This window comes from Salvelinus fontinalis, chromosome 21 (genome assembly GCF_029448725.1).
Source record: "Salvelinus fontinalis isolate EN_2023a chromosome 21, ASM2944872v1, whole genome shotgun sequence".
Lineage (NCBI taxonomy): Eukaryota > Metazoa > Chordata > Actinopteri > Salmoniformes > Salmonidae > Salvelinus > Salvelinus fontinalis.
Window position 1 is genome coordinate 22,731,077 of NC_074685.1, and position 14,684 is coordinate 22,745,760.

The following is a 14,684-nucleotide window of genomic DNA, read 5'->3' on the forward strand; positions in this document are numbered from 1 at the left end:
CTCTGACGGCTCTGGCTGCTCATGGCGCTCTGACGGCTCTGGCTGCTCATGGCGCTCTGACGGCTCTGGCTGCTCATGGCTCTCTGACGGCTCTGGCTGCTCATGGCTCTCTGACGGCTCTGGCTGCTCATGGCTCTCTGACGGCTCTGGCTGCTCATGGCTCGCTGGCGGCTCTGGCAGATCCTGTCTGGTTGGCGGCTCTGGCAGATCCTGTCTGGTTGGCGGCTCTGGCAGATCCTGTCTGGTTGGCGGCTCTGGCAGATCCTGTCTGGTTGGCGGCTCTGGCAGATCCTGTCTGGTTGGCGGCTCTGGCAGATCCTGTCTGGCTGACGGCTCTAGCGGCTCCTGTCTGGCTGACGGCTCTAGCGGCTCCTGTCTGGCTGACGGCTCTGTAGGCTCATGGCAGACGGGCGGCTTTGCAGGCTCATGGCAGACGGGCGGCTTTGCAGGCTCCTGGCAGACGGATGGCTCAGACGGCGCTGGGGAGACGGATGGCTCAGATGGCGCTGGGGAGACGGATGGCTCAGATGGCGCTGGGGAGACGGATGGCTCAGATGGCGCTGGGGAGACGGATGGCTCAGATGGCGCTGGGGAGACGGATGGCTCTGGCCGGATACGGTGCACTGTAAACCTGGTGCGTGGTGCCGGAACTGGAGGCACCGGGCTAAGGATAAGCACCTTCCTACTAGTGCGGGGAGCAGGGACAGGGCACACTGTATTCTCAAAGCCCACTCTATAACTGATGCGTGGTACCGGCACTGGTGACGCCGGGCTGAGGACAAGCACATCAGGATTAGTAGGGGGAGAAGATACAGTTTGTACAGGGCTCTGGAGACGCACTGGTAGCTTAGTGCGTGGGGACGGAACTGGAGGCACCGGGCTAGATACACGCACTACAGGGAGAGTGCGTGGAGGAGGAACAGGGCTCAGGATACGCACTGGTAGCCTAGTGCGTAGTGTAGACACTGTAGGTACTAGGCTGGGGCGGGGAGGTGGCGCCGGAAATACCGGACCGTGGAGGCGTACTGGCACTCTTGAGCATTGAACCCGCCCAACCTTACCTGGTTGAATGCTCCCGGTTGCCCGACCAGTGCGGGGAGGTGGAATAACCCGCACCGGCCTATGTAGGCGAACCGGGGAAACCATGCGTAAGGCAGGTGCCATGTATGCCGGCCCGAGGAGACGCACTGGAGACCAGACGCGTTGAGCCGGCCTCATGACACCTGGCTCAATACCCAATCTAGCCCTACCAGTGCGGGTTATTCCACCTCCCCGCACTGGTAGGGCTAGATTGGGTATTGAGCCAGGCTATGCACTCGTACAGGAGACACCGTGCGCTCTACTGCGTAACACGGCGCCTGCCCGTACTCCCGCTCTCCACGGTAAGCCTGGGAAGTGGGCGCAGGTCTCCTACCTGCCCTTGGCCCACTACCTCCTAGCCCCCCCCCAAGAAATTTTTGGGAATTACTTACGGGCTTTTTTGGCTTCCGTGCCAGACGCGTTCCCTCATAGCTCCGGTTCCTCTCCCCGGTAGCCTCTGCTCTCCTCAGTGCCTCCACCTGTTCCCATGGGAGGCGATCCCTACCAGCCAGGATCTCCTCCCAAGTGTAGCAACCCTTTCCGTCCAATACATCATCCCATGTCCATTGCTCCTTTCTCTCCTGTCCCTTACTCCGTTTAGTTTTCCCTTGCCGCTTGGTCTTAGCGTGGTGGGTGATTCTGTAACGGCTGGCGCTCTCCTCATCCTCGGACGAGGTGAGGAGAGAAGGATCTTCAGACCAAAATGCAGCTTGAGGGAAATAAGCCATCTTTTTATTTATAACGCTGATGGCAACACGAAAAAACAAAACTCTTTCAAAAATACAAAACAAGAAAACGACGTATACGAAACCTGAACATAAACTTACATAACTAACACGTAACACTTACGGACAGGAAACATACTACATCGAAACGAAACGAACAACCGAAACAATCCCGTATGGTGTAAGACATAACACAGACACAGGAGACAATCACCCACAACGAACACTGTGACAACGCCTACCTAAATATGACTCTTAATTAGAGGAACGCCAAACACCTGCCTCTAATTAAGAGCCATACCAGGTAACCCAAAACCAACACAGAAACAGAAAACATAGAATGCCCACCCAACCTCACGTCCTGACCAACTAACACACATAACAACTAACATAAATAGGTCAGGAACGTGACAGGTTCCCACTATACTTCACTACTTACCGAGTCGTATGCTCACTCAAACACACCTAGGCCTCTGATGCAATGGTCAGTGCAATGTGTTTTATTCATGAGGTACGTCAGATAACTGAAAGGATTCTATGTATTTTAAGATTCAGACCCATATAAAAAAAGACCACTTCTGACATTTAGGTATTCATAATTTTTTGTTCTGCGGTCCCTGCATATTTCTTCTATTCCTGTAATGTGAGCTGTGAGAACAATGGCCGCAACACACACACACACACACACACACACACACACATTATATACAGCATATGCACACACACACACTCACGCACACACACACACATATTTAGCCTATTTCCCATACAAAGTAAGCCTTTTCCTGGCATTTACTTCAAACTCGGTCTAAAAAAATTGTTTCTACCTCTCTAGCATTTAGCCCAAATAATATTTAATTGGCTCAATTTGCTAATGAGGAGATTAAGCATTGAGTCACTGGGAGTTCTCCAGTTCATCTCTCAGCTCCCTCCTGCTACTGTCATCCTCCACAACTCATTGGCTTTAATCTTCTTCATCTATCCCCCCTTATCTCTCTCATCCCTTCCCTCGTCCCATCGCTCTCTCTCTCTCTATCTCCCCCTCCTCTCTCTCTTCCCTTTCCCCTCCCTCTGGTTTCTGTTTGTCTAATGGGCATCATAATAGTCAGGGGTTACAGTACATGTCTCCCCTCCCCCTCTCTCCATCGTCTCTCTCCCTCGCCCCACACACAGCCTGCATAAATCTGTCCACTCAGATAAGATGCTTTTCCCAGCGATTGTTGTTACAGTCCACAGAATCACATCTATTTAGTACGAAAGAGCTCAGATTGCAGCTTAGAACCACCTCAATAATGGACAGTGAGAAGACACCAGTACAGAGAACACTCTGCATTCTCCACTCTCACTGGATAGAGGAAGACCTAGGCTAGTTGCTGCACTGTACAGTGTGTGTGTGTGTGTGTGCGTGTGTGTGTGTTTGCATTCAAATGTTTCAAATGCAAATATTCCTGTTCTCTTCCCTTCCTCTCTCTTCCTTAACAGTGTGGTTGTTCTGTGGGCTGCTGTAGGAGGTCAGGGGCTGGTATTACCTACTGTGGGAGGAGCTGGGGAAGACCAAGCACCTGAGAGTGTCCTCCCATCCCCAACAACACATCACCGGTCAGTGGACCATCTAGCCATTCTACATCTGCGTGTGCTATAGTACATGTGTACCGTATGCAGTGTATGAGGGTTTAAATATGTAATGGTATATTCAGGTGAGCTCAGATGAGTGCACATAGATGTCTATCGTGTATCTGTATCTGTCCGGCAGACCTCCACTGAGTCGAGTTTGTGTGTGTGTGTTATATGAGTGTGTGCGGACTGTGCCGGGCTCGCAGCTGGGGCTATCTAAAGGGGCCTTAGCATTCTGGGTTGGGAGGTGGGGTGAGAGGTTTAAGGGAGTGAGGGAGAGCGAAGTGTGGAGGGAGGTAGGGAGGGAGGAGGTGGCTGGACAAGCACTCGGCTTCTGAGTGGTTGCAAACAGCTCTGTGTTTGTACTGTGTGCTGGAGTGAAACTGCAGAGCTTCACACACGCTGCTGTTTACTTTCATCTTTCATCTTTTCTTGTTTTCTGTGGAGAAGAGTGACTGTTCCTCCTCTCTCACCCGTCTATGCTCTTTCACCTTGGTGCTGGTGGACTATAGACGAGTTATGCTTTTGAGTGCCTGCCCCCTGAGCAGCCTGGAATAGGTGAGTGTTGCCTTTGTGCTGTTAGTGTTAGTGTTGTTGTTTGAGATGTAGAAAGATAGAAGCGCTTAAATAGCGGGTTTTAGTGTTCATTGTCTCCTCTCTGTCTTTCGGTTGTCTCTCTCTCTCCCTCTCTTTTCTGTCTCTCTTTATTGGTGTGTGAGTGAGTGACACACACCTTTGATGCATTATTTAATTACATTGTAATGGTATGCCTTGTGTAATTAACATTTGCATGTCATCCTCTCAGATTGAGATTGACCCAATGAAATAGTAATCGCACTCATTTGCCATGCTTGACTAAGCTCAGATTGTCTCATGCAATTTGCAACTCATTTTAGGAATGGAGTGTGGGTGTATGTGTGTGTTTATATTCTGTATATAATGGCTGTCTGATACGAACTGGGGCAGTTGTCACTTCAGACTTTTAGTGCTGGTTAGAAAGTCTTTGTGTTCTGACAATGGCATGAGGCTGCTCAGACCCATGCCTAGGGGTGAGATGGGAAAACATTCCTTCAGTCTGAAGCTGATGGACTGAAATGAATCTAAAAGCTACAATGTTAGAGTAAGGATAGGCCACAAAGCTCATTTCTATAGTCAGACGATGAGACATGGCGGTAGGAGCTACACTCACACAAAGAACCATATGTTTATTATTCTTTATTATTCACATCTGAATCGATCTTAACAAAGGTTGAACATAAGTTAAGATATTAAATGCAGACCAGACAGACATGCTCCTCAATTCCTATCAATATTTCTGTCAGTATGGCTCTGAATGTTTCCTCCATATTGATTAAACCTGTTATGTTGTCTGACTCACTCCCATCTAATCAGATGAATATACAGCATACACTGAGTGTACAAAACATTAGGAACACCTGCTCTTTCCATGACATGGACTGACCAGGTGAATCCAGGTGAAAGCTATGATCCCTTATTGATGTCACATGTTAAATCCACTTCACAATCAGTGTAGATGAATGGGAGGAGACAGGTTAAAGAAGGATTTTTAAGCCTTGAGACAATTGAGTAAGGGATCGTGTATGTGTGCCATTCAGAGGGTGAATGGACAAGACAAAACATTTAAGTGCCTTTGAACGAGGTATGGTAGTAGGTGCCAAGCACACCGGTTTGAGTGTGTCAAGAACTGCAACGCTGTTGGGTTTTTCATGCTCAACAGTTTCCCGTGTGTATCAACCACCCAAAGGGAAGCATTGGAGTCAACATGGGCCAGCATCCCTGCAGAACGCTTTCGACACCTTGTAGAGTCCATACCCAGGTGAATTGAGGCTGTTCTGGGGGCAAAAGTGTCTTAATGTTAAGAATACTCAGTGCATTTCAGATGCTTGAAGTAAGTCAGTAAAACTTGGTAAAATATCAGAGTATGTTACTCTCCTGAAGAATAGAGTGTGTGAATTAGCAATATTAAAACTTCTTGTCAATATGGGGGCGCTATTTCCACTTTGTAAAAAATCGTGCCCAAATTAAACTGCCTCGTACTCTATTCTAGATCGTACAATATGCATATTATTATTACTATTGGATAGAAAACACTCTCAAGTCTCTAAAACCGTTTGAAATATATCTTTGAGTAAAACAGAACTCATTTTGCAGCAAACTTCCTGACAGGAAGTGAAAAATCTGAAATCGAGGCTCTGTTCCAGGGCCTTCCTATTCAATTGCTTGAAATCTATGGATATACATGCACTTCATACGCCTTCCACTAGATGTCAACAGGCAGTGGGAGGTGGAATGGGGTGTCTAGCTTGATCTGAGGTTGAACAAGAGCTCTTGGAATGACGTGACCACTATTTCCTTTGTCTACCAAGGCGCGGGAAGGACATCAGCATTGGCTTCTGAAAAATGTTTGGTATAGACGGCTAATATCTCCGGCTTTGATTTTATTTGATACATGTGATAATATCATCGTAAAGTAGGTTTTTTCAATATAGTTTTATCAGATTATTCAACGTTTATCGGGAGTTTTGGAGTTTTCCGTTCTCTGCGTTAGGTGAAGATGGACATCTTCGCGCCACTTGGCTAGCTAAGGTTGCTAATTCGACAGGAGAAGAGGACATTCTAAAACCAAACAACGATTTATTCTGGACAAAGGACTCCTTGTACAAGATTCTGATGGAAGCTCAGCAAAAGTAAAAACCATTTATGATGTTATTTCGTATTTCTGTGGAAAATGTTTAATCATATTTTCCTTCCTTTTTGCGGGCGCTGTCTCGCTGTAACGTAAGCTGTTTGTTATGGTAAAGTTATTTTTAAAAATCTAACACGGCGATTGCATTAAGAATTAGTGTATCTTTCATTTGCTGTCCAACATGTATTTTTTAGTCAAGTTTATGATGAGTTCTTTGATTAGATTAGGTGACTGTCCAAAATTTCTCCGGAGATTCTGGTGAATCGATGCTACATATTCACAATGTATAACCACGGTTTGCAGCTCAAAATATGCACATTTTCGAACAAAACATAAGTGTATTGTATAACCTGATGTTATAGGACTGTTATCTGATGAAGCTGGTCAAGGTTAGTGATTAATTTTATATCTTTTGCTGTTTTTTTGCGATCACTACCTTTGCGATGAATGAATGCGGTTGTGTGTTTGGCTATTGTGGTAAGCTAATATAATGCTATATTGTGTTTTCGCTGTAAAACACTTAAAAAATCGGAAATATTGGCTGGATTCACAAGATGTTTATCTTTCATTTGCTGTACACCATGTATTTTTCATAAATGTTTTATGATGAGTATTTAGGTATTTCACGTTGCTCTCTGTAATTATTGGCTGGCTGCTTTGGTGATATTTTTGATGGTAGCTGCAATGTAAAACTATGATTTATACCTCAAATATGCACATTTTCGAACAAAACATAGATTTATTGTATAACATGTTATAAGACTGTCATCTGATGAAGTTGTTTCTTGGTTAGTGACTAATTATATCTCTATTTGGTCGGTTTTGTGATAGCTACCTATGCGGTAAAAAAATGGTGAAGTCTTTTGGTGGAGTCTTTTGCTATTGTGGTTAGCTAATAGAAATACATATTGTGTTTTCGCTGTAAAACATTTTAAAAATCGGAAATGATGGCTGGATTCACAAGATGTTTATCTTTCATTTGCTGTATTGGACTTGTAATTTCATGAAAATGATATTATATGATATCCCTGTCGCGTTAGGCTAGGCTATGCTAGTCAGCTTTTTTGATGAGGATGCTCCCGGATCCGGGATGGGTAGCAATGAATGGTGTGCATCCCACACCAGCATGTGTGCATCCCACATCAGTGCTGATTCTCTCCTGTGCTGTTGGCATCTGGGTGAATGCAGGGCAACTGAACTCTGTTTGTCTTAACCAGAAACATGGAAGTGGGACTGGGATAATCCTATTCATTTACATCTACGTTTATTGTAGCCTTCCTCTCCTTATCTTTCTTCATCTCACCCACTTTTCTCTCCCACAGTACTACTCTCATCCATGTCCTGTTCTTTTTTCTCTCTCTTTCTCAATCCCTTTATCTCTCACTCATTAACGCTTATCTTTCATCCATCTCCTTTGCAATCTCTTACACATCATTAGTTGTATAAGAAATTAATAGAAAGCCTTTTTATCACACATTCAGGTTGACATGACAGGTTACAACTAATGCTTATACGATACATTTGGTTTTTAAAATCATACCTTCATGCCATCCTCTGACAGCATCCCAGTGATAACAAAGCGATCTAGGAACAAGAGCAGGAGTGGGGCTTGAACCAGCGATACTCCGATTACTGACCAGAATGGTCCAGACCTTGTTGTCCAATTACACCCAGGAAGGCTACAGTATATTTGCCCAGTGACGCTAAAGGACATAGCTAGCTAAAGCAGGATGTGGAGCAGATGTGTGGGGCACATCTGGTTTGACAGCGCACCGGTCCCAGTGGTGCTCCGTACAGCGGTGCAGTGTTGGTCAGTGTGCCATGCAACCCCGACGGATCAATTTGGCCTAGTTTCAAGTTTCAAGTTTCAAGTCCGAGACAGGATTTTGTCGAGGCACAGATCTGGTGAAGGGTACCAAAAACTTTCGGCAGCATTGAAGGTCCTCAAGAACACAGTAACCTTCATCATTCTTAAATGGAAGGAGTTTGGAACCACCAAGACTCTCCCTAGAGCTGGCCACCCAGCCCAAACTGAGCAATCAGGGGAGAAGGGCCTTGGTCAGGGAGGTGACCAAGAACCTGATGGTCACTCTGACAGAGCTCCAGAGTTCCTCTGTGGAGATGGGGAAACCTTCTATAAGGACAACCATCTCTGCAGCACTCCACCAATCAGGCCTTTATGGTAGAGTGACCAGACGGAATCCACTCCTCAGTATAAGGCACATGACAGCCTGCTTGAAGTTTGCCAAAAGGCATCTAAAGGACTCTCAGACCATGAAAAACAAAAATGAAATTTCTCTGGTCTGATGAAACCAAGATTAAACACTTTGGTCTGAATGCCAAGCGTGAAGTCTTGAGGAAACCTGGCACCATCCCTACAGTGAAGCATGGTGGTGGCAGCATCATGCTGTGGGGATGTTTTTTAGCAGCAGGGACTGGGAGACTAGTCAGGATCGAGGGAAAGATGAACGAAGCAAAGAACAGAGAGATCCTTGATGGAAACCTGATCCAGAGTGCTCAAGACCTCAGACTGGGGTGAAGGTTCACCTTCCAACAGGACAACGACCCTAAGCACACAGCCAAGACAACGCCGGAGTGGCTTCGGGACAAGTCTCTGAATGTCGTTGAGTGGCCCAGCCAGAGCTCGGACTTCAATCCGATCGAACCTCTCTGGAGAGACCTGAAAATAGCTGTGCAGCCACGCTCTCCATCCAACATGACAGAGCTTGAGAGGATCTGCAGAGAAGAATGGGAGAATCTTCCCAAATACAGGTGTGCCAAGCTTGTTGTGTCATGCCCAAGAAGAATCAAGGCTGTAATCGCTACCAAAGGTGCTTCAACAAAGTACTGAGTAAAGAGTCTTAATACTTATGTAAATATGATATTTCATTATATTTTTTGTTGTTGACATTTGCAAACATTTCTAAAAACCTGTTTTTGCTGTGTCATTATGGGGTATTGTGTGTAGATTGATAAGGGGAAAAAAAGATGTAATCAATTTTAGAATAAGGCTGTAACATAACAACATGTTGAAAAAGTCAAGGGGTCTAAATACTTTTTGAATGCACTGTATGTATAGGGGTAAGGTTACTAGGCATATTTGATAAACAGAGTAGCAGCAGCGTATGTGATGATTGTATGTTAGTGGGTGCGTAGTGTTAGTATAAATGTGCGTGTTACGTGTGTGTGAGCAAATTGTGGTTGTGTGTGTTAGAGTATCAGGGGGCGTGTGTGTGTAGGTCCCTGTGAATGTGCATAGAGACAGTGTAACACATGTATAAAATTGTCAACTCAGCTAGTCTGTGTAGCTATTTAGTTATCTATTCAGCAGTCTTATGGCCTGGGGATAGAAGCTGTTCAGGAGCCTGTTGGTGTCAGACTGTACCGCTTGCCGTTCGGAAGCAGAGAGAACACGAACAGTCCACGACCCATCTTAATGCAAAGCCCCAGGGGCAGGCTGGGTAAAAGCCCTGTTGCCCTGTTGCATCTGCCAATCTGCACTGTTCACACAACACAGCTGTTAGCCTACCAGAATATAATAAAATAGAATAGAACCACTAACTTGCTCTAGCCACACAGTGCCTTCTAGGCAACAGAACCAACAAAGACAAGAGCCTATACCCACCCAACAAGCAATATGGAAATTGGGATCCAATTGACATAAGCCTGGCTCTCAGTTCTATCTGTTACATAAGGAAGAGAACTGAAGTGTGTTACCAGAAGACTTAAAGTCCATTTTCTGGGAGAATATGGGAGATGACAAAAGAGCTGAATGGAGGCTCTTGATGTTAATCATGCGTTGCTGTTAATACATAAAAGCAGAGAGAGAGAGAGGGAGAGATGCACGATTGGCGTCACTTATGGCTGCAATTTCAGATAATGGTTATGTTCATTTAGATGGTCTCATGCCTTAAAATAAGGTTACACAAATGAAACACCTTTTGCCATGCCAAGTCAGACTAGTGAACACAGAGAGAGAGGGAAATGTACATAGATAGAGCGTGGGAGGTGAGAGGGAGAGGTGTGTGATAAAGTTGGAGTGAAAGAGAGGAAGGAAAATATGGTTTCTGACCCCAGTTTGTCACTCCCACAGCGCTTTGAACTTAACCGCAATGAATGTCCCCAGTCAGTCACCCTGAAGAGCTCTGGCAGACATCAGAGGAAAGGATTCAGACATTTCAGCTGTGATTTAGAATTTCATGACTAAATGATAGGCCACTCATCAGGTTTGTAAAGGGACAGCCACCCACGTTAAAATGGCCTACGTGAATGTTTTGCTTACAATGAGGTGAGCCAGGGTCATCTGAGAGAGCCAGCATGATCTCTGACACTGCTGTTATGTGTGCGTCTATTGGCAATAAATACTACTAATAGGATTATTCAAATGAAGAATTAGACTACCAGAGAGCAGCAAAAGCTATGTGAGTAACAGAAAGGTTTCAAACTGTGATGCAAATCTAAGACCAAATACACTGCAGATGCAAGGTTTCTACACCATGTAGAGTCATACTTGCAAGCCTCGCTATTAGAGTCCCACATTAGGCTCATAGCATCAGAAGGACTGAGATTGGGTCTCTGCTTCTCTCTAATTGAACTACAGACACAGTGTTGCACAGTCTCCCTCTCAACCTAGCATGCTCTGCTCTGAGTGTGACGCGCGGCGCGCAAGACCACTGCTCTTCCCTTCCCTTCTGAAAGGAGTGCACATCCACATGGGCCAGACTGTTAGCATATTTGACTGGGATACTGGCCTTGCATTTAAAAGGCTAATTTAAGCACTTCTCGGGGAGTGAGAGAGATCCACCACACCGCCTTTTGGTCATTCTAATGCAGAAGTGGGTTAGACAGTTAGAAAATGGGTTAGACAGTTGAGCAATGGGTTAGACAATGGGTTAGACAATGGGTTAGACAGTTAGACAATGGGTTAGATAGTTAGACAAATGCTTAGACAGTTGGGCAATGGGTTAGACAGTTAGACAATGGGTTAGACAGTTAGACAATGGGTTAGACAGTTAGACAACGGGTTAAACGATGGGTTAGAAAGTTAGACAATGGGTTAGACAATGGGTTAGAAAGTTAGACAATGGGTTAGACAATGGGTTAGACAGTTAGACAATGGGTTAGACAATGGGTTAGACAATGGGTTAGACAGTTAGACAATGGGTTAGACAATGGGTTAGACAATGGGTTAGACAATGGGTTAGACAGTTAGACAATGGGTTAGACAGTTAGACACTGGGTTAGACAGTTAGACAATGGGTTAGACAGTTAGACAATGGGTTAGACAATGGGTTAGACAATGGGTTAGACAATGGGTTAGACAGTTAGACAATGGGTTAGACAGTTAGACACTGGGTTAGACAGTTAGACAATGGGTTAGACAGTTAGACAATGGGTTAGACAGTTAGACACCGGGTTAGACGATGGGTTAGAACGTTAGACAATGGGTTAAACAATGGGTTAGACAGTTAGACAATGGGTTAGACAATGGGTTAGACAATGGGTTAGACAATGGGTTAGACAGTTAGACAATGGGTTAGACAGTTAGACAATGGGTTAGACAGTTAGACAATGGGTTAGACAATGGGTTAGACAGTTAGACAATGGGTTAGACAGTTAGACAATGGGTTAGACAGTTAGACAATGGGTTAGACAATGGGTTAGACAATGGGTTAGACAATGGGTTAGACAAGGGGTTAGACAATGGGTTAGACAATGGGTTAGACAATGGGTTAGACAGTTAGACAATGGGTTAGACAGTTAGACACTGGGTTAGACAGTTAGACAATGGGTTAGACAGTTAGACACCGGGTTAGACGATGGGTTAGAACGTTAGACAATGGGTTAAGCAATGGGTTAGACAATGGGTTAGACAATGGGTTAGACAGTTAGACAATGGGTTAGACAGTTAGACAATGGGTTAGACAGTTAGACAATGGGTTAGACAGTTAGACACCGGGTTAGACGATGGGTTAGAACGTTAGACAATGGGTTAAACAATGGGTTAGACAGTTAGACAATGGGTTAGACAATGGGTTAGACAATGGGTTAGACAATGGGTTAGACAATGGGTTAGACAGTTAGACAATGGGTTAGACAGTTAGACAATGGGTTAGACAGTTAGACAATGGGTTAGACAATGGGTTAGACAGTTAGACAATGGGTTAGACAATGGGTTAGACAGTTAGACAATGGGTTAGACAATGGGTTAGACAATGGGTTAGACAGTTAGACAAGGGGTTAGACAATGGGTTAGACAATGGGTTAGACAATGGGTTAGACAGTTAGACAATGGGTTAGACAGTTAGACACTGGGTTAGACAGTTAGACAATGGGTTAGACAGTTAGACACCGGGTTAGACGATGGGTTAGAACGTTAGACAATGGGTTAAACAATGGGTTAGACAGTTAGATAATGGGTTAGACAATGGGTTAGACAATGGGTTAGACAATGGGTTAGACAGTTAGACAATGGGTTAGACAGTTAGACAATGGGTTAGACAGTTAGACAATGGGTTAGACAATGGGTTAGACAATGGGTTAGACAATGGGTTAGACAATGGGTTAGACAGTTAGACAATGGGTTAGACAGTTAGACAATGGGTTAGACAGTTAGACAATGGGTTAGACAGTTAGACAATGGGTTAGACAGTTAGACAATGGGTTAGACAGTTAGACGATGGATTGGACAGTTAGACAATGGGTTAGACAGTTAGACGATAAGTTAGACAGTTAGACAACGGGTTAGACGATGGGTTAGAAAGTTAGACAATGGGTTAAACAATGGGTTAGACAGTTAGACAATGGGTTAGATGGTTTGACAGTTAGACAATTAGACAACGGGTTAGACGATGGGTTAGACAGTTAGACAATGGGTTAGACACTTAGACAATGGGTTAGACAGTTAGACAATGGGTTAGACACTTAGACAATGGGTTAGACGATGGGTTAGACAGTTTGTCAATGGGTTAGACAATGGGTTAGACGATGGGTTAGACAGTTAGACAATGGGTTAGACACTTAGACAACGGGTTAGACGATGGGTTAGACAGTTAGACAATGGGTTAGACAGTTAGACAATGGGTTAGACAGTTAGACAATGGGTTAAACAGTTGGACAATGGGTTAGACAATGGGTAAGACAGTTAGACAATTAGACAATGGTTTAGACAGTTAGACAATGGGTTAGATAGTTAGACAATGGGTTAGACAGTAGGGATAGGTAATGCAGATCACATGAGATCCCACGCTCTTACATAACCTTATGTATTGGATGAATAAGGGAGAATGGACTGCCCTTCATGGCTTTGGAGTGTTGGGTGTACGTTTACATTTGAGTCATTTTGCAGACGCTCTTATCGAGAGCGACTTACGTTAGTGCATTCCTCTTAAGATAGCTAGGAGGGACAACCACATATCACAGGCAATAGAAAGGCCAGGGACTCAGGGGGAAGCTGGTTCCTCCATTGGGGTGCCAGGACAGAGAAGAGCTTGGACTGGGCTGAGTGGGAGTACAGTCGTGGCCAAAAGTTTTGAGAATGACACAAATATTAATTTCCACAATGTTTGCTGCTTCAGTGTCATTAGATATTTTTGTCAGATGTTACTATGGAATACTGAAATATAATTACAAGCATTTCATAAGTGTCAAAGGCTTTTATTGACAATTACATGAAGTTGATGCAAAGAGTCAATATTTGCAGTGTTGACCCTTCTTTTCTAGACTTCTGCAATACGCCCTGGCATGCTGTCAATTAACTTCTGGGCCACATCCTGACTGATGGCAGTCCATTCTTGCATAATCAATGCTTGGAGTTTGTCAGAATTTGTGAGTTTTTGTTTGTCCACCTGCCTCTTGAGGATTGACCACAAGTTCTCAATGGGATTAAGGTCTGGGGAGTTTCCTGGTTTATGGACCCAAAATATCGATGTTTTGTTCCCCGAGCCACTTAGTTATCACTTTTGCCTTATGACAAGGAGCTCCATCATGCTGGAAAAGGCATTGTTCGTCACCAAACTGTTCCTGGATGGTTGGGAGAAGTTGAAGTTGAGAATGTGTTGGTACCATTCTTTATTCATGGCTGTGTTCTTAGGCAAAATTGTGAGTGAGCCCACTCCCTTGGCTGAGAAGCAACCCCACACATGAATGGTCTCAGGATGCTTTACTGTTGGCATGACACAGGACTGATGGTAGAGCTCACCTTAACTTCTCCAGACAAGCTTTTTTTCTGGATGCCCCAAACAATCGGAAAGGGGATTCATCAGAGAAAATGACTTTACCACAGTCCTCAGCAGTCCAATCCCTGTACCTTTTGCAGAATATCAGTCTGTCCCTGATGTTTTTCCTGGAGAGAAGTGGCTTCTTTGCTGCCCTTCTTGACGCCAGGCCATCCTCCAAAAAGCTTCGCCTCACTGTGCGTGCAGATGCACTCACACCTGCCTGCTGCCATTCCTGAGCAAGCTCTGTACTGGTGGTGCCCCGATCCCGCAGCTGAATCAACTTTAGGAGACGGTCCTGGCGCTTGCTGGACTTTCTTGGGCACCCTGAAGCCTTTTTCA

At 44.9% G+C, this 14,684-nt stretch overlaps 1 protein-coding gene across 2 annotated transcripts in view; it reads left to right on the top strand.

Moving 5' to 3' along the window:
• Positions 1 to 3,288: 3,288 nt before the first annotated feature.
• The window catches only part of LOC129818464 (regulator of G-protein signaling 3-like), a 229,817-nt gene continuing 218,421 nt past the window's right edge, over positions 3,289 to 14,684 (top strand). Inside the window, exon 1 of one of the 2 annotated variants that reach the window (XM_055874372.1) lies at positions 3,289 to 3,404. The gene's annotated coding sequence lies outside the window, so the exon portion shown is untranslated. Of the gene's footprint in view, positions 3,405 to 3,768; positions 3,978 to 14,684 lie in introns of those variants that run through there. The other variant, XM_055874371.1, reaches the window with a different exon arrangement.